The sequence below is a fragment of the Phalacrocorax carbo genome, chromosome 1 (genome assembly GCF_963921805.1).
Source record: "Phalacrocorax carbo chromosome 1, bPhaCar2.1, whole genome shotgun sequence".
In the NCBI taxonomy this organism is placed as follows: domain Eukaryota; kingdom Metazoa; phylum Chordata; class Aves; order Suliformes; family Phalacrocoracidae; genus Phalacrocorax; species Phalacrocorax carbo.
The window spans coordinates 31,493,128-31,516,427 of NC_087513.1; the positions used below are offsets into that span (position 1 = coordinate 31,493,128).

Below are 23,300 nucleotides of genomic sequence, written 5' to 3' on the forward strand. Positions count from 1 at the left end.
AGCCAGGGAAGAAAGCATACAGCTGTGATGTAGGTATGGGTGGCATCCACCAGCACCTCCTTTCAAGTGAAATGAGAGTTTCTCTTTGTACTTCCATAAAATGAGGGTCAGTACATCTAACAGGAAGTAACAGAAAACTTATTTTTCTCCTCAGCCCACATAGGACCATAATTCTTCGCAATCTAATTTTCCGAACTGATAGGAAACCAATGGAAAAAAAGGAAATCAGTGAAATGCACTCAGACATTATGTTTAAGGGAAAGTCTGTCTTAATTTTCTGCCTTCCTTTGTCTTCTGTACAAATGCACATAAATAAGATGATCTCATTTAGAAAAGGAGAAAACCAGCCCACTAGTTACTTTCCTCTCCTGTTTTCAAGCTAATAGATTTTGTATCCAACTCACAGAATAAACAAAGATTGTGTGTGGGTTGTGGCACCTGGGTCAGGAGTCTCAACATGGCAGGCAGGACGGCAGCATTGCAGCAAAGCAGCCCTGAATGAACACCAAGCAAAAGGAGAGGCCCTGGCGGAGTTGTGGCTCCACAGTGAGGGCAATATGTATTCCCCCAGATGTTAGCCCTGCACTGCCTGGATTATGGATGTCATGCACTGTGTCCACCCAGCTCTCCTTTGAGCAGAATGTGCAACATCCCTGGGAGGTACCTCTCAAAGACAGTCTGATTTGGGGGTAAGTTTTCTCATTTTTTCAACTTTTTACAGAAGAAGGAATACAGATCACAAGAATGTTATTTGCTGAACTCTGTTACCAGACAGGCCTGTTGATTTCACAGAAACACTCACTGCACAAGCGGTTGACTCTTGCAAGCAAGTTTGTTAAAAAGATCATGAGATAATTAAGAATTGCACTGGTGAGTTAAAAAGGAAAAAAAAAAAACCTTATATAAAATGAATTTTTATCTCCTGCTCTTTAGTCATCATGAATGTTCAGTTTTAGCAGAATTTTTCTCACTACGGTCACTGACAGTACAAACATAGATATTGTTGTAATCTTTTCTGCAACAAAACACGTGTCCCAGCTCGAAGTGCTACAAAAATATAAAAGGTGCTGATGGGCAATGATTACTCTTCCTTTAACATGTGCGACATAAGATAAATAATTTATCATAAGGAAAATGGATATGATTATGTATTCCTGAAATGCATTTTATTGTCATCTAAATAGTAAATGTAATTAAAGGGAAGATTAACAGCACACATAGCTGTATATATAAATACCAGAGGATGAGGCTGTAGAGTACATTAATGTATATAAAGTTCCAAGTCTACTGATGTGACTGTCAATAATTTTATTTTATAAAATAAACAGGCTACAAAGTGCAATCAACATTTATTCTGAGTTAAAATCTCACTAAACAGAGCCGTGGTCAGAGAAAATTTGAAATTACTACAGTGTAGTAGAAAAGGCATTTTGAAATATAAATATTAAAAAAATAGATCACCATATTAATAATACATCTGTGTACCATGCACATATATTCCTCAGTGAGTAGAAGGAAATTTTAGAGTACATAAAAATGTAGAAAATTCTTATCCATAACAAGATTTCTTCAACTACCCAAAAAGAGTGGGAAGACTTCAATATGTATTTTAGCCATTTCTCTTTAAATTTCTTGTTGTTTGTTCTTTACATTAAATTACCACTGCGTTTTCTGTCAGACACCTGGTCCCAAGCTAACATTTTTCATAAACAATTTGGTCAGCAATCTAGTTAATATGCTATGCTACAGGAAAGAAAAATCTAGCACAAGGACTATAAATCTAAACAAAAAACAAAACAGGTTTTCTAGTAAAGACTTTGAAGAGCGAATATAAATTATTCAGAGAACACCTCTTTCAGAAAATTTTGAAGCATAAGTGACAATTATTATTTTCTTAAGTAACAGCATTCTGATGGGACTAAAACCACAACCATGATTATCTTCCTAGGTACCACAAGGACTCTCCCTAATGTTGCTGTGATCACAACGTTTGAAAGATAAAGATGCAGGTGTGTCTATATATATAAATACATATGCATATAAATATTTTTATATTCAGCTACAAATACATATGTGTATATACACACACATCTACATATATCTGTATATCTATATACCTGTATGAAAGTTGAGTTTTGAGTGTCAGTTTTACTTATGCATGACTGCAGAATCATTGGGTCTTTCAACTTCAAATCAATTTCCAAAACTTTTGTAGGTAAAGTTGCAGCTCTTTAATGAAACAGCTGACCCAAAGTTCAACCTAAGATCCATCACAGGCTTTGTTTGAAGAGCCTAGGCAGCCCTTTAATGTGAAATATAAGGAAGCCCCAGGGACAGTTTGCCTACATGACCTACCCTTACTCCATTGACTATTGACACTTCAGCTTTGTTGTTTGTGTACGTGCAAACCCCAGTGTGATTCTTTGTTCTGTGTTGACCAACGGTGTAAGATGACAGCTTGCAGTGTCAGCACCACTCTTCTGCACAGCTGGTCTGGAATGACTGAGGCTCAATTCAGAAGCAGATTTAGTATTTTAGAAGAAGCATAACCAATGTCAAAAGGTCAATAGCAGTCTTGAACAATTATTTACCACAGATAAAAGTGAAAAGAATAAGTACTTGGTACAATAATGAAATGCCAGCTACACAAAGATACTCTGCTTATGATGTACAGCTGAGATATCCTTTGAAGCAATGAACAAAGAAGATATCCGTTCTTCTTAAGAGTGAAATGTTATAGGGGCTATCCTGGTAAAAGAAATACCTTGAAATATAGTCAAAAGAAACTAATTTTTGTCTTAAGCTAAGCAAAATAACCAAAGGTTTCTGGTGGCAGGAGAGGTTGTCACTGGGGTTTTGGGAAGCTTTTCCTGATTTTTTTTCCCCTGCTTTTCAGTAGATGATGCAGTGGGGGGTGAGTGGGGATAATTTTTTCCTGATGGTGTTCAGCAGTTTCTTTGTGGTTTATTAATGTATTTACCGATTTAGGTGAAGTTTTCTTGTGGGGTGGGTTTTCAGTTTGTTTTTCCACAGCTTTTCTCCACCCCTTCCCCATACTGTACCTTGAAGTTTCTGTGCAACTCATTCACTTATTTGTCTGATTATTTTTTTCCTGTGTTTTGCTTTTATTATAAATGAGCTTTCAGTTACTTTTTACAGCTTCTAGGTGCTGCCACAACTAACAATCTTTTCCTCCATGAGCAAGTTCTTGTCAAAGAAGGTCTGCAGTCTTGGTGTTTCACTGACTGCTGGTTAGGGAGTACCAGTTTCCTGTCTGTTTGCAATGTCTGTCTGGACACCTCTTTAGCTTCTAAGTGGGAACATGGGAAACAAAGGCAATTAATAAACAGAGGAGCAGTTTCCTCAGCTGAGGACATGAAAGGGACCCAAAAGCTATGCTCTAGGCAATGAAGGGAATTGTTCAGGGAAAACTGGGGCTCTGCCCTCTATCTTCTGCATACCAAATGATTACCTTATGGCCTTGCTTAATTGCTGTGAAATAAGAGTATAACTAGAGAATACAACTTGCTTGTGAAAACTAAACAAAAAAGGGGTCAAATATTTGAGCCTCTTCCATATTGTCTTTCCTTAGGTTGTCTCCTTTTCCTGGACTACTTTTTGCAACTAGCATACCTGTAGAACCTTTTTATTTTACCCTTCTGGTCCTTCAAACATCTTAGTTTCAGCTGAATTTTGTACTGATTTTGTCCCTAAATACCCAAGCAATACTCCTATGCTCCTCCCCCTTCTTTAGCTGTTCTTGATTATACCTTTTGTATGCTCCCTTTCTGTAGTTCAGTTCAAGAAACTCCCTGTTTGGCCAACCAGGCTATCTGCTGAAATTTCCAGTCTTTTTTTACAATGAAGCGGTTTATTCCTGATACCTAAATATAATTTATTTATAAACAAACTATGTGAACTTTATGTAACATACAAAGGTATAAAATCCTAAAGGGAAAAAGAAACAGGGAGAATATTCAGCCAAGATGGAAATCATTGTGTTAAGTCATCACTGTCAAAAGAGCTGGTGGAAAAAGGCAACTCAGCAGCACTACAGATCTGTCCCAGTGGAGGCCTTTCTTACTGATGGCTGCCTGACCAACAAAGACTCTTCGGGTGCCTTATCAAAAGTGATGAACATACTAATGTTTGGGCTAATATCTTCTTAAATTTTAGATCTTTGTTGTCTGTGAAAGCCAGTAAATACTTGTTTTATATTTTCTATGGCACTCTGCGGATGTTTCAAGTCCCTGGGGAATCTCAAATAACACTAGGTGCCCCTATTTAGGAAACTGAACAGAGCCTTTAGAAGCTATTTTGGTGAGGTTTGTGGTGCTTATTTTAAGGACCAGGCAAAGCAGTTCCAGCTCAAAGTGTTGCTTTGCTCAGAGGTCTTTCACACATGGCTAGGCTGACTGAATATATCCAAGGGAGCAAAATGGTCATGCTGTAGTAGGTTCAACTTGAACTTGAATTTCTATTTTTCTTGGTGAACCTATAATCATTTGGTTATAAGGTCTCTCCGTGGACTGAAAGTAATTCAAAATTTTTGTAAATGAAAGTTCTAGTTAGCGAGACTGAAAAAGACACATTCACAAAAGTCTTTGACAGCATGAGCAATTCTCACTTCATTTCAGCTCTTAAGCAGAAGGGTGTGGATAGTCATATTATTGCCCTGGTTACCTGCTTATATTAACACCTGGATCAATTTGAAGAAGGAGTTGTCATATCCCATTAGGATTTGAACTGGTGTAAAACAAGGCAATCCAATGTCCTTAGTATTACTTATCTATGGACTCCCTGCTGTGTAAGTTCGAGGAAGAAGGAAGTGGGTTCCAACACTGAAGAATATAACAAATATGGTTTTGTTAAGTGGTTCATGGGGAGGGATGCGGAAAAATATCGAAATATTGGAGGTCTTTTGTGATCTTACTGACCTCAAGACCCAGAGAGAAAAGTGCCACAGTTTTTACATTCAGCCAACAAGATTCATGTACCATCAATGACTGTCCAGCACAGACAATTAAATAGTAGTCCCCTTAATATGATTGAACCCAGGAGTTCTGAGAAATACCTGGGCCTACGTGTAGACCCATGGACAGGAATATCAAAACCAGAACTACTGGAGAAAGTAAAGGATTGGTTACAATGGGTCTGCTTTAAAGCCATTTCAGAAGGTCAACTTCTTGAAAGGATATGGTATCCCATGACTGATCTACTCGGCAGACCAGGCTGACGTGACAGCCATGTACCTGGAAACCCTTGACTTAGCAATTCAAGTGGACATCAAGGAATAGCTACATCTCCCAGTAAGTACATGTGATGGTCTCCTATATTCCAGCACTTGGGATGTAAGCATAGGTATTACCAGACTCTTGGGATTGATTCCCAGAGTGCAGGTCCAAAGGCTACATAGAATTATGCAGTCTTCAGAAGAGAGAATATGACCAGTGGCTTGACAGGTTGGACTTGAGAAAGAATTTGAAAAACTGTGGGTTGCAGCAGGAGGAGATAAGGGAAAATTTCCAGCTATCTGGGACCTGAGAACCGTTACGGTGATAACCGAGGAGCCCAGTGGTGAGGAACCAGTCTCAGAATGGGAGATGCCCACTCCAAAATTCATCTTTCCGAGGCCCTGTAACTGGAGGAAACAAGAATTTGAAAACTGGACCAATCTGGTTTCCCAGGGCTGTGGTATTTCCAACTTTGAGAGGGATAACAACTTTTTAGAGTTTTATTGGGGCATTCCCCACAGAAAGCTCATCACTGATTACACTTGAGAGCCAATATCTACCCGATGAGAGAAATTCTAGCAAGCGATAGACAGGAGTGTCAAATTAAATCTTATCAACACTGTCAAGCAGAGAATGAGTCTTGCGCACATATTGGATATTGGCCAGTGGTACAGGATGCCAGGATCAAAAGGCACAATCACTTAAGGGAATTCTTGGCTGAGGAGGCCAAGAGCTACTGCTGAGAGAGTAACAGAATTATATAAACTGGACCTGGTATTCCTTAAAGGTGACCAAGACCTGGTTGTCAACATCATGGTTAGGTATGAAAGAACTTTAACATCTTTGGCAGACGCAGCAGTGGAAGAAGTTAATAAATACCAACACCTAAAAGATCAAATGCAGGAACTGACTAATTCTAATATAATTAAATTTATGGGATTTCTGCTAGGCAGCCATGGAAAATGGTATCAAGGCAACTATGAATTATTGAAAGAACTTGGACTCCAGTTCCTGGCAGGAAAAGTTAGCTCACTGATTATCAAATACAACACTATTCTCTTCAGTGGACATTATGTATATGTTTGCTGGTAAAGTAAGAACCATTGTAAGATCTTAATGTTTGATGTATTGTAAATATGTGATATGATGATTTGTAAATAAACTGACCTTTCTTCTCTGTCTGTCTAAGGTGGAGGGAGCTAGAACCCCCAGAGCTGCCAAGGGTGTCAAAAGCTTAGATAATGGGGGCGAGAGTAAGTAGGGACAAACTGGGGCTTGGTGTCATGACACGTCACCATTCCTTCCAAAAAGACAATTATCACTGGTCTTTACCAAGGTGCATGGGCCACCTGTACATAACCTGGAAAAGGAACATGTATAAGCTTATACATGTTCAACAAATAGACACTTAAGAAGATGACATCTTATAATATGGCAGGGAAAATGGACTTACCTCTCCTGTGTTTCTAATGGATGTCCCGCTATCCATTTTTGTTCAACAAAAGTGGATCCTGGATCCAAAAGTGCGTTTCTTCAGTGAAGTTTTGAAAAAATGAGCATCTTTCCCATTCAAAATACAAAAAGTTTGTGTAAGAATAGAACTTTCCCATTATAAAAATGTTATATAAAACCAAAAATGTAAATAACTAAATATGTTACCAGCCCTATCAGGGATCTGTATACTAAACCATGTGCTATGGAGAAAAAGAGGAATAAAGGCCTTAGATCCTTTTCCCTTTGCATATCTGTGCTGTGAATCCAATTAAATTTAAATGAATTACAGTAAAAGTTTTCTTTTAAGTGGGAAATCAACTAAATAATACACAATAGACTACATGCATCCCTAGAGTAATTCCAATGATTTTAAAAGGGTTATTTTAAGGTTTAATTTGCCCCAATACATGCAACAGCTCATAACCCTTTATGAAGATTATACTCACAAGTTTAAACAGGAGAGTGCCCTGAATTTCTTGGGAGGCTACAAATGGTCCCTCAGTGCTCATTAGCAGACTCTGGTTCCCCCTAGCATGGATTTCTGAAGCAAAAGCATTATAGTTTAATTTGCATATAAGCTGCTCAGCTATTCAGAATAAACTAATATTCGGCATTAATTTATATATTCAGTAAGATGTGAGGAAGAAATGTTACAAGACAAGGACAATAAAAAGGTAATAAACCAGATTTTTGTCTAAACAAAGAAAAAATGCTGTCACAATATAGTAGTGCTCCCCAAATTGTCAGAAATAGCTGCAACCCTCACTGCCTGAAAAAGTACAAGGCTGAGAGAATGACAGTACTGATGTTGCCAGTTCTGTGTTACTGATTAGTCTTGAGTTTATTGTAAAAAATTGCTACGGTATACCACACTCCTGGCTGCTAAAGGGTTAGAATACAAGCTGCTCATCCAAGACCTAAATTACAAGAAGAATTAAAAGGTTGAGCATGCTGTCAGTGGGCAAGAGGTGAGAGTTTAAAGAAAATGCAGCAGAATAATGTTGTAGGAAGTACTTCACCAGGAAGAAGCAATAGGAACAGAAATAACATGACTATTTTGAATTAGATACCGAAATAGAATATTCCACTAGAAGAAAAAAACCAAAACAAAACAAATCAGATGGTATGTTTTAGAAGGAAGTTAAAAGAAGCAGGAAAAATTAATAGCAGAAATTGGTGGTAGATAGTCAAGTACTTAAGTGTAGACCATTTCACAAATATCCAATATATGAAAGACTCAAAGTATGTGAATATTTAATATGGACACAATGCCAACACAGAAATAATGTTGCAATATTGTAGTCCATTTTTGGCTAGAAAAATCTTGCTTAATAAAACAACTTTGATTATGAGTGAAAAGAATATATCTCTTGCAGAAGCAAAAACTGTCTGATTTACTGCACATAATAATTTAATATTTTTCATTGAAACACTGTTTTTTGTAATTATATCACTATGTAGCTATTTTTTCTCTTTTATGTACTGGTTGTGGAATTCAGTCAACAAATGAACAGAAGGTTGTTTTACTTAGACTATTAATTATAATGTTTAATTAATGGAATTGCAGAATGGTTGGGGTTGGAAGGGACCTCTGGAGGTCATCTGGTCCAAATCCCCTGCTCAGACAGGGTCATCTAAAGGCAGTTGCCCACGATCACGTCTCTAAGAAATGTACAGTTTGGTGTAACATGCTGTTTTATAACATACTATATTTCATGAATATTTTGGTGTTTCTAACTGTCACTAAGGCCAGTCAAAAATGCATGAAGAAAATAATTTTATAATGATCAGGATTATACATCAAATAATTTATACTACAAATATTTATTATGGGTATTAAACTGTTCTAATTACAAATGTTTTCCCAGAAGCTATGGTATATACACTGTGAAATGGAGTCACTGTATAAAATCAAAGCATAAGGCACACCGCGAGCACAGCAGGAGATATGAAAGATGCTTAGGGAACAGAAAGGCAGGGACTCTATGATATTAACAACATCGAACTCAGTTAATATATTTCTTCAATATGAACAGCAAACAATATTTCACACAGGCATGTATTTGCATTAATCCAAAAAAATCCTCAGTTTTAATAATGTAGAGCATGGCCATTAGGTCAACCTGCCACATCAGGTTGCCAGTTTGAGGACTCCCATGGATACAGGGCTGCAAGCTGCTGCCCAAGCCTCATTGTCCACTAGTTGGGCAAATGTGATGGCAAATCTTTCTCATACTGAGGTGAAATTAGTTTGAAGGCCTGCTAAGCCCAGTTTTTAATATTACTTTGATAATATTTGTAGTAGTGTTTTTCTTATCTATAGTGGTACATAGCTGTATTACAGCAATGAGGGACAGAAAAAGGGAGATACAAAGCGTATTGCCAAGCCCAGGAGCATACTCTAAATTTAGCTCTTTCTCGATAACTGCTGGAGTACTGACTGTCTTTGAAATGTTGGCCAGCTTATTCTACAGCATAGATAACAAGTGTTAAGCTAATCAGAGTTGTAATGTCAGCTTCAGATGGTAAATCTGGAGTTACCAGAGAATGACAGCTCTTAACTATCATAAAAAGCTACCAAACCAGATGGCAAATGTGCTAGTGTTTACTTTTTTAAGTGAATGCTGCAGCTGTTATGAAATAATTCCACATTTTCTATTAGAGGGAAACAGAGGAGTTAAATATAGCCATATAATCTTTCTTGTTAGAAAGTGGCCAGATTCATATTTAACTACTGAAACAACATCAATAATCTGGTTTCCATAATTGGTGGCGCTGTATATTTTAATATAGATGTAGTGCATAAAGATATTATATCCTCATAGCTCTGTGTATGTAATAATAAATAAAAAAGAAACATATTTGAAGTTTAAGAACAAACATTTCATTTGCAAAGACACTTCCCACTTTATTACAGCCCTACTTTATTAATTTCTGAAATAAATATAATTCTATTTTTAAATTAAAAAAATTCTTACTAGTGAAAATAAAACATTTATTTTCTCAATCTTTTTACATAAAGGACCCTGATCTATGTCTTTTTATCAGTTCTAACTTTCTTTTTTACATAATCTTATAGTTGCATGTGTTGTGCTATTTTTCGTAACATGATTAGGGATGAAATCCTTAGAATTATAATGATTAAGAAAAAATCCTTTTATATTGCATCATTTTAATAAAATATTTATTGACCACCATATACAATAGTCAGGTTTTCTTCTTTCCATTTTCTTCTGTCCAACAGAACACATATTCATCGAGGACAATGCTTAGTAGAACAGCCTGATATATCTCATGTTTCTCCTACTGATGCCCAGGTAAATCATGGACTCTCAGCTAGAAGCAAAATGCTCTTTTGTATAGAAATAGTGTAAAACACTTGATAAAAATCATAGGTAAGCAATAAGACTTAGGAAAACCAGCTATATTAGAATATCTTAGAAACTTCTAGAAGTTTTGTGAACTGTTTAGAAGTTTAGTAAGAAAATCCATAGGTTTAGGAGAAAATAACCTTTCCACCATCCCTTGCTCTTCCTTTTCAAAAAGGCAATTAAAATTTGATTTATTAAAACAAAACAAAAACCACATGAAGAAATATGAGACATATTATGCTTTTCCAGGAATAACACTTTTTTTTTAAGTTTTCTGTTCATGCCAAAGTAAAGATATTCCTCCTCTATGTATGCCTAAATTTTATCTTTCATTAGCATTAGCATTTCATTAGCTTAAAGTTTTTTTTATTCTTTTTTTCTGTTAGAGTAGTTTTTGTCCTATTTATACATCCTCATATAGTATTTTATGAATGTACAAAGAATATAAAACATGATCTTTAACACAAAATTTAGGGGAAGAAATATTAAGCGATACAGCAAGTAAAGAAGCACATAATGGTTTAAAATCTGAGTAGACTTAGCTGTTCCCCAAATACCACTCTTTCCCTTTGAGTGGAATGTTCCCATCATCTTAAACCAGCCACCTTACTCCGTACCACTTAGTTATAAAATACATAATACCCTTAAACTTTGGAGACCACACCAACACAAGAGAACTGAGAGGTTGTAAGGTTCCCTGTCTACAACCCATGTCTCTGTCAACTGAAGGATTAATGTAAGAGATGCTAGTGGCCCTTCACTGCCTGAATTTTCACTGATACTGGACAGAGGAAATCAAGCTGGAGTCAAGCTGCTCTTTGCAAGGCATGTCCCATGCTTTCAATAAATGCTTACAAGAACAGGAATTATTCAGTTTAGTAAAGTGTGATATAGCTAAATAAAACTGGATCCATTTAGAAGAGGTAAAAGTTAGGTTGAATGTCAAGAAACACTTCTGAAAGTGAGCTTTATTAAGCCAAGAGATTTGCTGTCACAGTTGCCACATCACAAGTCAGTTCCTCTCTACATAATGTTTGTCATTTTTCATATAAATATTGTTTTGCACAAGGTGTATTTATTAGTTCCAACTATTTGCCGAGATGATTAGAATAACTTTTTTTTTTTTTCACATTTGACTTACTCCTAAACTTGTCACTGAAGCACTTTGCTGTTGTTAGTTATGTGGCATTCATAGTTTCACTAACCTGATCCAACAAGCCAGCGTTTTGAAAACATTATGACTAATATCAAGAGTAATAAATACTAATAAATATAAATAATAAGAATGCAATACATAAAGGAAGTCAATCAAGCTTCAAACCAATTACCATTGTATGACATCACTGACAAGCAACTAACTAATTCAAATGAAGAGGTCTGATAATGGAAGGCAAACAGAAAACTCCACTTAATTTTTAATCGAAGATTGTCATTTCAAGACATCTCTGGAATGTCAATAGAAATAGATACACCAGCTGACCACAGGAAAAAGGCATCACTAAAGATGCTTATGTTGTACATCATATTCAGTAGCAGAAAACTTTGTAATGAAGGTCAAAAGCACTTTCAAGAAAACAAAAGTCTTGCTAACATCAAACGTAACTGTATTCCACAGTTTGCAGTTTGAATATTTTCTGTTCTAGTGCCTAGCAAAACATTTTAAGCCAATTTTAAAAGAACATCCTGCTGCATATGCACAGCAGAACAGAAGAGTGGCTGGACACTAAACTTGCTATTAATTTGTCAACCTACTACAAGTGCCCCAAGCTTGCGTCAGTCAGATGAGATCTATGACCAACAATGCATAGATATTTGATGAGCTGAAAACAAGAAATCCTATGACTGATTGGCAAGTTTATTATATCAACTATTCATTCCTGAAAAAAAATTTTTAAAAAGGCAGTTTATAAAAATCTGCATAAACTACAAGATGACCTTTGATCTGACTCCATTTTCATATTGAAATAGAGGGAATAAGGAACGATAAGGAATTGCAAGGCAAATAAGTTTATAGATTCCTCTGTGACTATGTGGAAGAGAAATTCACCATTCAGATATTATTATTTTTCAACCCAGTGTATTTTAACCATCAAGGAATGTTCCAAGAGAGCTCTTTTTCATGTTTGCTTTTAATCGTTTGTGACTCAGCATTAGTCATCCTTTGAGGAAAAAAAGTCTCAGCTTTACTGTGCAAACAGTTTTTTTGAGATACCTCTATACAGATGATTTTAAACTGTATGGAGAGTCAACCAAGACTCTCTGACAAAAAGAGTTAAGAACTTTTCGAAAGATATCTGCATGCAGTTTGGATGACACATATGAGCTTCTGTACCTGTCAGTGAGGACCAGACTGTGAGAGTGAAAGATCTGTATTTAACACAAGAGGAAGTCACTGAACTGTCACTGAAAGTGACTGTTAAGAAAACGCTATTACCTTAGTACTTTAGTCCAGTAAGAAACAAAGAAATATAAACAAACCCAAGTATATCTAGAAAATTTAAAAGGCTTCTTCAACTTCTGATTTCTAAGGTCGGTGGACCTTCATCTCATGAATTGAATCAGTGCTCAAATTCCTTTAAACATACCCTTCCTGTCATGTGTTACCTGTAGCTAATGTTCGACTGGTCTTTGAAAGAACTGAAACACTCTCCCAGGTTGACCATAAAACAATTCACCTGACATAGGACTTCACACCCAGAAACAGAGGTTGGCAGATTGAGTATACTTAGGCAAAAAGAAGGAAGGATACTGAAAAGCAATGAAGATCTGTTTAAGGTCTACACAATTTTAGGAACATGGTACACTTTTTATGTATCTCAGGGAAAGTATTAATTCACTTTTAAAAACAAATGTAGAAAAGAGAATGGCAGAAAAAAACCATGAAGAAAATCCAAGTCTTATATGAAGACCAAAGGCAAAACATCTATGTATAAAAAGAATGACATTTCTTAACAAAGTTGGTAAACCCCCTCAGTGTTTTACTGTGGACTGCATGACTGAAAAATGAGGTGCTGTTGAAGAGACACTTACAGAAAATCTACAGGAATGTGGAGCAGCTCTTTCAGTCCTTAGCAACTAGATTAATTTTCAAGGATAGTCTATATTGTTATTAATTTAGGAAATGAAAATTTATTTTTGTGGCTTTGATGAAGCGATAGGTGTTCTTGTACTTCAACTTTGGTTCTTAAAAGTAGTAAGCAGATAGCTGAATGTGGGAAATGGCTTAATTTATCCCTTGTTCCTTGCTCTGAACTTACCACTGAGAGTAAGCATGCCATCTTATAGCTGCTTTTCTCACCACAGGATGCTCATTCATGCCTGTAGCAAAGAAGAGATGCTTAGGTGGCATGGTGAACACAAGACTAAGGACAAGAGGACAATGGTAAGAATAGAGCTGAAGTAGAGGGTGCTGCGAACAGAGATTTAAGAGTAGTGGGAGCCCTGTCATAAAGAAAGGATGAGTCCCATTCAGTGCATATACAGGAGAGGATTTCTACTTTATTACAAAGGAAAATCTGTCAGATGTGTGGCCTGAAATAAAACGAGAGCTGGTAAACAGGAAATCAAACTGTAGTGACAACTGTAGTAAAATAGTATTAAAAATCAGGGTAAGAGTTCAATATTTTAAGTGGATACAAATAAATAAGGAATATATTCTCATTTCTCTTGAAGAAAAAGAAACAGAATGAAGTATTTTGTTTGATACTGAGACCTGACACCTTTTTCCTTCTGAAGACAGATATGGTATTAACAGCTTTGCTTTACGTTGCAGACTGAGGTTGGGATTACCCTTGTTGACATTGGTGTTCCACATTCAAAGATAAATTGATGGGAAACAGCTATACTGTAGCTTCCATATTCATTCAGGCTTGGTAAGGTTAATGTTCCCTTTAATACCAGTGCACTTTGTCACTAAACAGCATAATAAATGTATAGAAAAAAACCCAAAGCAAAGTAGTCTTTAGAGACATGACATTTTCAGGTAGCTGTTGTATTTGAACTACCAAGGTTCGGGTAGACTTATCGCAAATTCCCAAATGTTGTACCTTTGTTGTGTGTCTGTTGGACAGAACTGGTCACTTAGAATCCATTGTTGACCTGCATTGCTGGTATCTGCAAAGTGTTTGCTTGTTCTTATACCATATTGTTTTGTATCGTATCCTTAATGGTTTTATTGAGAAAATTTTAGTCATGTTCTACAACGTCACAAAATCCAAGAAAGTTAAATTATCACTTTTAACTCATATTTCTCAGTAACAAATTATCACTGTATTCATCAGAGAGATTAATACAGAATTAAGAAAAATACTTCTCTAAATTAATTCCACCCAAACAGTGATAAAGTATTTTATTTTTGACTGGAAGTCTGCCAGAGGCAATCCTGATCCAGAACAGGCTTCTGCAGCTGTCATCATTCTTTATATTTGTTGCAACTTGTGTTCTTTCAATTTACTGACTAGGAAGTTGTGAGAAATCAGCACTTTTGCTAAAGAATGATTGGGATCAGATTTTGAAGTTATGCATTCACGGCTGGGCAGATACTTTTGCTTGGTTATCATTTATGTTTACAATTTATACAGCACAAATAAGATGCCTTAATCACCACATATACGCTCAGAAATATTGATTCTATTGTGGATTTTGCTTGTACATTCTCACTAAATATTCAGGCTTTATTTTTAAAAGTTTTAAGGAATATAAACATGAAGCAAAGGGGACCAAACAAGCCTTACTTACACTGTTAAGGAGGCACATTTTTTTTGTTATCATTAGAAAATCTTAAGATACTTTAGAGGGCCTGCAGATTCCCACAGTTTGGTACTCAGTACTTTCTGGATGCAGTTCGTTTAAGGCAATTTGAAAAATGACACTATAGGTATTTTGCTTAGGTTTTGGTCCAACGTGCGTATTGTATATGCAATTGTTCTCACAAAACCATAGTTATACTCTTAAAGAGACTTAATTTTTGTAGACATAATTTTGGTAGATCCATTAATTTAATGCAATTAATCAAGTATAGGCCAACTCTGTGGCATAACTTATCGACATAACTGATTATTGCAAAAGTTGACACAAGAGCTATTCTCAGTTAATCTACAGTATTTATTACAGTGTTAACAGTTAAGGAGGTTTATAATGAAAGTTGTAATTGTGTATATTGTACATGATAATTAAGTTCAAAGGTATAGAAATGTAGAAGCATATATCATAAAAATGTTTTACAAGTATAGCAAATCACTTTATACCCGGTAGTAACATTTTAATAACTGAGTGAAAAATACTGGTTCTTTTCCTAAAAAGGATTTCATTCTGAAGCATTTAACTACAGTCTAACACTTTCAACAACAAAAAAATTAATATTTTTATAAAGGATGCATGTAATACGAGATTTTTCATAGAATTTTGCCTAGAACCAGAAGCATATATTAGATTTTATCAGTCAGTGGTGATGTCAATAAATACTTCACCTTGGCTGTATATAAAATGTCTTCTGCAAAAATAATTTGCTCAGTGTTATAAGTTTAAGGATTTACAAACAGAGGTGTGGTGTGGTTTTTTTTAGACTGAAAGAGTGGTAGTGCATGTTAGAGTTTTCAGAAGTGAAGGCCTGGTATGATAAAATAGATCTAAGCATACTATACATTTTTGCTTTTATTCTTCTGGGCCTTTATTCTTCTTCCTCAACCAAACCTGGTGTTATAGTCTGGAACAGTTTGGAAGAAAATCTCAGACTCGCCTGTGTGAGATTCTATGTCCTTAAGCAACATTCTATGAAGCTTGTAGTAATGCTCTTTTTGACCTGTATTCTAAATTCAAATTTGAATTCATCTGCAGAAACAGATAAGGAAATTCATATGGATAGTCCTTACAGAGTGTCATTTTTTTATTATTTTAGGAGTGCTAACTACCATACTGCTATACGAATTATGGGTGGTTAATAAACAGTTGGTGTCATGCATTCATGGTAATTAAACTTCAAATACACTGATAAACAACAATGTAACTTTTACCTCCAATTAACCTGCCCTTTCACCTATTAAATGTAATCACACTTTTACTTATAAGTTGAGCATAAACTACACTATATTTTATAATCTTGTTAGCATTCATGCTTTGTTAATGAAATTTGTTCAGCTTATTAAAGATGTTGAGTTTTTGTAGTTAGCTCACATCTGTTGTCAGAAAGAATTAGATCAGGTGGCAAATGACAGCGCCTTTCCTGACAGATGCTTTAGCATTGTGAGTAAGAATGCCCTAAGTGTCTCTTTGAATAATGCCAAGCTTTTCAGTTAGAAGTTTATTTGCCTTGAGGTTTCAAACTGGAACTTTTGGATCAACCTGACATAGTCCCAGACAGGAGTACGTGTGACTTTAGCTTTCAATATTACAGGAAAAGAAAAATTTTCAATATGATTTTTAATAAAGTTTTTTCTTAGAAAGGTAGAAGATAATGTTATCAAACTACCCCAAAATGGCTTCCTTTTAGCGTAAGTACACATATTCCTGTTAAAACACAGAAGACATTACATTATGCATTTAAGCATATCTCAGACAATAACTTACACTTCACTCTAATGATTCCATTATTCAAATAAATGTGCTGACAAACTAGGAAAGAGATTATTTTATGGCAGGGTTTTCATCAGACAGCCATGAAATAATGCTAGCTTTTTGGAAATCATGGCATCTGCTACACAGCTCTTATTCCTCTGCTTGTGATTCAGAGAACACACTTTTTTAGTGAACTTACTGCTTATGTAAGCACTGTAAAATGCTCTATAAAAGTATCTTTTCCATCATTTTTCCACAATGTAGGTAATGGACAGATAACAGCAGTACATGCTTTCTTCATCTCTTTCGGAAAGACACGTGCACGCTGCCTGGTCCATATGGTTCTGCATTCAAGAACTGTAGGAGTGCCTTCAACCAATTCTCTGCAGTGTTTTATCCCTACAAACTATAGTGGAATCATGAGTGTTGACCAGACTGACAGTTCCTGCCCACCTGTCATCTAACCACTTGAAGGAGGGGTTCAAATGCACATATTGACAGCCAGCAGAGAGGATGCTCTCTGTTACTAGCACCCAATGCAAAGATATTAATTTAAGTAAGAATTTTCGTGGTGGGAAGAAAGATTGTTCTTTGTGCATGCTCAGAGAGAAAGACCAGTGAGTGGTCTTTCTCATGTCTCTGCCAGGTGAATGGCAATGAAGGTTTCTCTCTTCTTTTTTTTGTTTGTTTGTTTGTTTTTGGCCAGGTATCTGTCAGAGTACTCTCTGGGTGCATACAGTTTACAAAGTCCCTATTAAAGTTGATAAAACGAAAAGAAACCTGGTTTAATTATTGTAATTAACCCTCTAATAATCTTATTGATGGTCAGAACGAAAAAGCACCTACATGCATTCTTATACCTCCTTCTGACTAAAATGTTCTCTTTTCTTCCAGCTCATAACCCATGTAGAAAATATCTTGGCACTCTTGTTTTTTTCATGCTAACATGCTTATTGTTTATCTATTACAGATAATTATCTCATTACCTTTGAATTTTAGAATGCCACAGTTATGCTCTGATAACACCCCACTGAAGTAAAGAATAACTATTATAACCATTTCAAAGATGGGCATTAAAAAAGGTGTAAAGACTCAAGGTAGTTTCTTCATAATAAGGCAGCTGAAATGGAACTGAATCTGAGGCACATATTCTCATCATCTAGGTTTTCTCTATGCTAAGCAGAGAGAAAGGAGATACTTTCAGATGTTCTAAGGAGGATAAGCACCATGAGTATGTGTCTTTCCTCTGAAAGTAGAAAGGATTAAGGCTTTTAGGTTTAATTATATTTAATTTAGGTAAATAAAACATTGTTTAGGTAAAATGAATTCCATCCCACGTAACTTCCTTAAAATTCCACAGGATGTCTTCAGTGGATCATAACCTGAGTCTTTTGGGTCCAGACTTAATTATAACTGCTTACACTTGAGAATTTCCAAAACAGCAGTCATATGATTTTGGCTCACTTCCTTCTAAGCTGGAAGATTCTGATCAAGATAAAGTATAGAAAAAGTCAGATCATTTGGAATCATAAAAGGAAGAATAACCACCTGAGGATGATACTTATGTAACTCCATTTTTCTCTGGTTTCTTTATCCTTATGTAAGACAGGAATTAGCATGAGAGTGGGCATTTATTGCAGGTCATAAACATCCTCCATGAATGGATATTCAGAGTGACAACAATTTCCTGGTCTAGAGTAATTTTAGCTGCCCTTCAGCATTGCATTATGTCACATTTGGTTACACATATATGATAACACACCCCAACATGACACCTTAGTGAAGTATACTGGCTTGGTATGAGGACATAACGCATAAATGGAAAGTGCCTGGATAGGAAAGCCATGTATCATGCCCCAAAACAGAACCTGCAAAGAAGAAAAAGGACAGGATTCAAACCTGATCAGATCAGGCAGAAACATGGCCAAAACATTTATAGCTGCAGTCTTGAATGTAAGAAATTAGTAGAAGGAACCTCATTGTTAATTTCCAGCAGCATGCAGGAGCACATAGTGCAATAGAGAGTTGTTTATGCATAGATCCCTGAAAACACGTGCATAGTATTACACATCAATCTCCTAATAAGGCCAAAGGGAGGGGAAAGTAGTGCAGTACAGTGTGTGCATACAGGAGTCACAGGCTCAATATGTGCTTAAGTATGCTGGGTCATAAAGCAGACTGCATTAGGATACTAGACTTCTGGCAGGAAATATGCTGTCTAGTTTCTCCTTTGAATGTAGAGTTTCACATTGAATCATCAGTAACATGCTCAATGCCACTGATGGGCAACACTGCAATCCCTCCATAGCTAAGGATTTATGCCAAGATACAACAGCCTTCAGTATGAAAGGCACTGTAGAATCATAGAATCATAGAATGTCCTGAGTTGGAAGAGACCCACAAGGATCATCAAGTCCAACTGCTGTCCCTGCACAGGACAATCCCAAATTCACACCATGTCTCTGAGGGCGTTGTCCAAGTGCTTCTTGAATATCATCAGGCTTGGTGCCGTGACTGCCTCCCTGGGGAGCCTGTTCCAGTGCTCCACCACCTTCTGGGGGAAGAACCTTTACCTAATATCCAACCTAAACCTCCCCTGGCACATCTTCCTGCCATTCCCTCCAGTCCTATCACTAAGAAGATAGAAAATACAGAGCAAATAGGCAAATGTGTGATTTTTCTACTTACAGCAAAAGATTTGACAGGCCAGGGTACATGCTTGACCAAAAGCTTGTTAAAGACAACAATAGACAAGTCCTGATTACACCAGGAGTACGATTTTATTACCACACCTTGTGGTGACTGAAAAAACAGATAGTGCAAAAGTTTTATCATATCAAGTGACAGACCCTTGTGGAGACAAAAAGGAAAATTAACTACCTCATCTCTGCATTTCTCTTTTGTTATTATTTTGTGGTCTATTTATTAAGGATCCATGTCTGAAACTATTATCAGAAACTATTTCTGTCCAATGAATTACACTTTTTCTCCAGGCTTGAAATACTGGAAGCTTTCAGTACCTTGGTTTATGGTGACTGAATGATCCTCACAAAGACTTGATCTGGGTGTATGAGATTTGTGTGGTGACTAATCATTTTTCTATAATCAAACAACTCAGTTGCTTGACCTGTTTGAAAAGCTTAGAATTAAAAATAAAATAAAATAAAATAAATAAAATAAAATAAAATAAAATAAAATAAAATAAAATAAAATAAAATAAAATAAAATAAAATAAAATAAAATAGAAAGAATAATTCTGGGAATTTCAACACTCATTCAGCTCACAGTCTTGCTTATTAAAACTAACAATTTTTCAAAATCATTTCTGCTGATGTAGTTCTAACCTTTTTTCAGCTTAGCTTGGGGATACAGCCAGTTTCTCTTGCACAGGCAAACCTTGACCCATAACCCACATGCTCTTCCATTTCTTTCCATAAATATACATTATTATAGTAGAATATTGGGATCTGTGAGTTGAAAAAGCCTTATTCTATATTATTTTACTTTTAAAAAGTATTCTGTAGGATATCCTCTTCATTCTTACTCTGCAAAATCTCACTCTCCCATATGCTGCCATTTTCACTGATGAAAAAAGCCATTTCATTTTTTTCCTTTCAGAAGCATAGTAGAAATCGAGTGTACTTCAGGATTATTTTTTCTCCAAAATGTCTAAGTCATTCATTTACTAACTCTTGAAGTCAGACAAGTTGTGCAGAAGTACTTTATGCAGTCAGTTTGATAAATTTCAGACTGTACTGGTAGAGGAATGTGAATAATGGAAAAATTATTCACAAATATATTATCCCAAAACCTTAAAGAAACCATACATATTAAGTTCTCTTACTTATTCCAGAAAAGGAATAAATGATAAATAAATATTTCAGGAGCAATTCATTCAAATAATTTATTTTTAAATTGTCTATGCCACGATCCAAAGTCTATTGAAATAATTGATCTCACTTCTGTCTGCTCAGCTCCGTAATGAAATACACAAGAAGCCCTAGTATTTGAGTCATGCTCTTTCCACTGCTTTCAACTTTTAACCTGCTTTAAAGAGTTCCTTCATGCACTAAGTATTCCCTTTTATTTTCAGCTTTCCCATACCTTCAGTTTTCCTGCCCAAAATTTTTTACAGTTTAAAGATATTAGAATTACAAATATGTGTGACACAATTATTTTTAAAATTATTCTGATGGTACTTTATATTTTTTATTTTATGAATCAGTAGCAATTAGATCACAACTGTCTATTTTGTGGCTAGTTTAGGAATTGATTTATGTTGAATATAAATACATGAAAATTGTTCTACTTTGCTTTTCCATACCTTTATAACTAAGCCTTCATCACTGTAAAAGAAAAAACTGTGGGGTTAATTTTTAAGTGTGCATAGATTCAAATAAGAAATGAAATAGATCTTCAGCAGAGCACAGGAGCAAAAGGCAATAAAGTCCCATATAACCCAAAACCTGAGTAGGGAAACCTTCTTGTAGGTTGTGGGAGCCTGGAATTAATTTCCTGTCTGAGAGGAACTGGAGAATGTCTCCCTTCTGGCTCAGTTTCTCTTTAGATCCATCTATGTTAGGATACTTGCACTGCTTACACGTCATTCCATTTTACTTGTAGGTCTATAAAGGGAATAGAGACATCACATCACAAAGTTCTGCAGCACCTAACTTTTACAACAGCCAGATTAGGCAGTAGCTTCTTTATGAAATACACAAAGAGTTTTAGGAATGGGAGCTGCAAAAGCCATTGCACAGTTCAGTGCATTAAGCTAGGAACTAAGAAAGACTAGGGAAATAATGTGGTTTTGCACCCTTTTTAGTGTCTTTCTGCTAGTTTTAAACGATTCCTTTTTTATTCAAAATCAAAGAAGGAGTAGTCATTTTTTAGGAAAGAGAAACTTTAACTAACCAGCTCCTCAAGGGCTAGGATGTTGATTTAGCATGTAGGGTACCTCCTTTCAGTTCCTCACTCTACCTGAAGCAATTTAAGCTTGCTTTTTTTTAGATAAACCAGGGTAGTATACATATATTTATTCAACAAACCAACGAATGAGCATGCACTGTTTTAGCCTAGTCAACAGAGCATTTGCCTAAGAGAGGTAAACTTGAATCCCATCCCTGATTCCAAAGGCCTGTATTTTTATCTGAAGTATTTAATGGAGCAGGGGCCAGATGTAGAACCAGAGTATTCCCAAGTGATTTTCTTAAATGTAGTATAAAGTCACGTCCATCTTCTCTGGTCCAATGAGTGTTGAACTATTGCAAGTAACATGTAGATATCTTCAGGAAGGTATTCAGAATACCTTAGAGTCCAGTAATAAAAGTATTCACAGAAGAAATGTGGTTTCAAATCTTTGCAGCCAGGAGAGGCAGTTATCCCCATTTCTCCTCTGCCTCCTTGCCTTGCTCCTTAACATGAAGCTATTGAAACACACATGATTTAAGAAGATTTTTGTATCTTGATTAGAGACAACTGTTTCTCCTCAGTCCGTCTTAAGTTATTTGCAGGGCAACTCTACATCTGAAGACATAACTCCATGGTGCACTCAGGGCATGTAATTAAGTGAGACTGTTCTGAGCACACAGGGTAACTGAGCAGCACTTCTGCAGTGAGTCTAGTGCATTGATGTATTGCGCTGGTGATAGGTCTTCTAAATAGGAACTTCGCCTCTCGCTTCAAGATGATGTCTCCCTCTCTGCTCTGTACAGTGATTCATGTACATCTGCAAGAGTGTCAGAGGCTGAGCCAAAGTCCTCCACTTAGCATATTTTACAATCTATGTTAGTGGCTATTCATTCAATACTATGTTTGCTGTTAGTTCATTTATGTGACTGTCTCCAAATATTTTATAAAGTGCTCTGTATCTAGCTTAAACACTTGCTGCTTTGCTAAGTACCATGGTACTTCTGTCCTTGTGTAGATTTAGCCCCAGGTGTTCCAGTCAATTTGAATATTTGATGTCATTTTCAACACACACAAAAATCCATGTCTAATTTAAACCTCTCAAATTCTTATTTCATCAAAGATGTAAATCAAATTTCATATGAAATACAATTATGCTACTTATTTCAGACTAGTTTTGTTATTGATTTTTTTCCACATTAACAATTTAGGTCTCGAGAGTACTGAAGGAAGAGGTTGCTTAACACATTCAAACCTTAATCGATGTAAACTTCCTGGAAGCAAGCATGTACCCTACAGGTATTGCTCAAGTTACAAAGAGCCCGTGGCAAGAAACAAGAAGAATGGAAGGACGAATATGTCCAAAGAATCAGCATCCATTCCTCTATTTATTTCTTCTTCAGAAAAATTTCTAGATTTAATGGTGCTTTTGGTTCAGAAAAATAGGGCAGGATTCATGGAATCTTTTTAATTGAACAAAATGGATATTTGTGTGGAAATATGATTACATATACACATAGAAGTATACATACAAATAAATAAACGTATGGATAAGTTTTCAGGCTAGAATTTGGTCAAAAGTGGACAAGGCAATGGTTCTGATATTCCTCTAGAATTCACAAGAAAAAATAACAAGGTTTTGTGCTCTCTAATTCAGAACTTCCACATTCCACAATCTATTTGAGTGAGCTAATCATACTATTAGTTATTCTACTGGTGGTGTTTCTCCACATCAAATTGT

At 35.9% G+C, this 23,300-nt stretch overlaps 1 long non-coding RNA gene across 1 annotated transcript; it reads left to right on the top strand.

Annotated features, from left to right (window-relative positions):
* The first annotated feature begins 443 nt into the window (after positions 1-443).
* Positions 444-22,686, top strand: LOC135312625 (uncharacterized). The gene is made up of 5 exons (XR_010372255.1): positions 444-689; positions 1,949-2,009; positions 9,973-10,045; positions 13,403-13,481; positions 16,916-22,686. It is a non-coding gene; the product is annotated as an uncharacterized LOC135312625 (long non-coding RNA).
* The last annotated feature ends 614 nt before the right edge of the window (positions 22,687-23,300 follow it).